Below are 2828 nucleotides of genomic sequence, written 5' to 3'. Positions count from 1 at the left end.
TTTAATACTTTTTTAAAAAAAATTTTTTATTGATTATGCTGTTACAGTTGTTCTATTCCCCCTTTCATTCCCCTCCACCCTACCATTCCCCCCCATCCCCACCATTACCCCCCTTTAGTTTATGATCATGTGTCTCAAGTCCTTTAGATTCTATATTTCCCATGCTATTCTTGCCCCCCCATCTATTTTCTATCTACTGTCTATGCTACTTATTTTCTGTACCTTCTCCCCCTTCTCCTCCTCCCACTCCCCTGTTGCTAACCCTCCTTGAGATCTTCATTTCTATTGTTCCACTACTGATCTAGCTGTCCTTTTAGTTTGCTTTTTTTTAGGTGTGGTTGTTAATAACTGTGAGCTTGTTGTTCTTTCACTGTTCATCTTTTTTATCTTCTTTTTCTTAGATAAGTCCCTTTAACATTTCATATAATAAGGGCTTGGTGATGATGAACTCCTTGAATTTGATCTTATCTGAGAAGCACCTTATCTGTCCTTCCATTCTAAATGAAAGTTTTGCTGGATAGAGCAATCTTGGTTGTAGGTCTTTGGATTTCATGACTTGGAATACCTCTTTCCAGCCCCTTCTTGCCTGTAAGGTCTCTTTTGAGAAATCACTGACAGTCTGATGGGGACTCCTTTGTGGGTGACTGTCCCCTTAGCTCTTGCTGCTTCTAGAATTCTCTCCTTCATTTTAATTTTGGCTAATGTAATTATGATGTGCCTTGGTGTGTTCCTTCTTGGGTCCAACTTCTTTGGGACTCTCTGAGCTTCCTGGATTTCCTGGAAGTCTGTTTCCTTCGCCAGATTGGGGAAATTCTCCTTTATTATTTGTTCAAATAAGTTTTCCACTGGTGGCGGTGCCTTTCCCCCTTCTGGGTCCCTATAATTCGGATGTTGGAGCATTTAAAGATGTCCTGGAGGTTCCTAAGACTCTCCTCATTTCTTTGAATTCTTGCTTCTTGACTCTTTTCTGTTTGGCCATTATTTGCTTTCTTCTGGTCCACTCCATTGATTTGAGTCCCAGTTTCCTTTTCATTGCTATTGGTGTCCTGTGCAATTCCATTCATTTCAATTAGTTTCACTCTTCATATATTTGTCTAATTTGTCGGTATAATCAACCAGTTCTGTGAGGATCCTGATGACCAGTGTTTTAAACTGTGCATCTGAGAGTTTTGCTATTTATCATCGCTTAGATCTATGGGCTCTGGGGCTTTGAGATATTCTTGCGACATTTTTGGTCTTTTCGCGCCCTTTAAGTGTGAGAAGTGACGCCTTGGACTCCCAGGTCGCTGGGTTGTGACGCTGTATGTGGGGGCGTGGTCAGAACAGGGAAATGGTGGCGCCCTCCACTGCTGCTTGCCGCGGGGACCCACTGGGCTCTGGTCCAACTGCCCACTTCCTCGCCTGTCCACCCATGCACAAATGCGTGACCACAGTCAACACGCAGCACCACTCCCCGCTGTCTCCCCCGCAGTCGCTCGCCTGCTCGCTTGCTCGGTCACTCAGTAGTTCCAACCCTGCGCCTTGATCCCGCCCGTATGGATTCTGCACGCCTGAGTCCGTCCGACCGAGTTTTCCTGTGCAACCCCGTTTCACCAGCCGCTGGTTTCACCCCTTACCGGACAGACTGAAGAATTTGTTGTTAACGGACTTCCGAAAAGTTCAATTTTCCGTGTTCTGGCTGTGTTTTCTGTTGCTAATATTTAGTTGTCTCTAAACTTGGTTGTGTGAGAAGGCACGGCACATCCACCTATGCCTCCATCTTGACAGAAGTCCTCAATACTGTTTTCTTTAGCCATGCAGAAGCTTTTTATTTTGATGAGATCCCATTTGTTTATTCTTTCCTTTATATTCCTTGCCCTAGGGGACATATTAGTAAAAATGTTGTGCGTGAAATATCTGAGATTTTCTTGCTGAAATTATCCTCTAGGACTTTAATGGTGTCACAGCTTATATTTAAGTCTTTTATCCACCTTGAATTTATTTTGGTGTATGGTGTAAGTTTGTGCTCAAGTTTCATTCTTTTGCATAAGGCCAAAATTTTGGAGATCCTAAATGGATGCCTTCACAAAAAGTTAAAGAGATTATCTCCAACTTTCTTAGATAAAAAGAAAGATTTATTAAGAGAGAATTAAGACCTCAGGGAATTGAAATGCTCCCAAAAGATCAGGTTTCAAAAATGTACAGGAACCATCTTTTGAGAGCTATGAAACAGGAAGGACAATTATTTTTAGTAGAAATAATCTATTTAGGTGACTTCCAGCCAAGATAGAGGCATAGGTAGACACACTATGCCTCCTCACACAGCCAAAAGAAGAGCAACAACAATTTAAAAAGAAAAAGCAACCAGAACTGATAGAAAATAGAACTGTATGGAAGTCCAACAAGCAAGGAGTTAAAGAAGCACATTCATCTGGACTGGTAGGAGGGGCAGAGATGGGCAGCCAGGCAGAGAGGACTTGCGGCAAGGCAACAGCTGGAGGGGAGGTATGGGAAAGGCCATGGCTGGCAGACCCAGTGAGGCAGCAGACTGTGGAGCAGGGCAGGCAAGGCTGTAGCTGGCCTGCAAGGCAGCAGCTGGCAGACTGGCGAGGCAGCAGGTGGAGGACGAGGTGGTCCCACATTTGTGTGCAGATAAACTGGGAGGAACAACTGTGGAGTGAAACAGACTGCAAAACCCAGGGCTCCAGCATGGGGAAATAAAGCCTCAAACCTTTGATTAAAAACACCAGTAGGGGTTGAGGCATCAGTGGGAGAAGTTCCCAGCCTCACAGAAGAGTTCTTTGGAGAGACCCACAGGGTACTAGGACACACACAAGCCAACCCACCCA

Source organism: Artibeus jamaicensis, unplaced genomic scaffold, assembly GCF_021234435.1.
Source record: "Artibeus jamaicensis isolate MK-2021 breed Jamaican fruit bat unplaced genomic scaffold, CSHL_Jam_final contig_311, whole genome shotgun sequence".
In the NCBI taxonomy this organism is placed as follows: Eukaryota; Metazoa; Chordata; class Mammalia; order Chiroptera; family Phyllostomidae; genus Artibeus; species Artibeus jamaicensis.
This window is presented reverse-complemented; position numbering follows the sequence as displayed.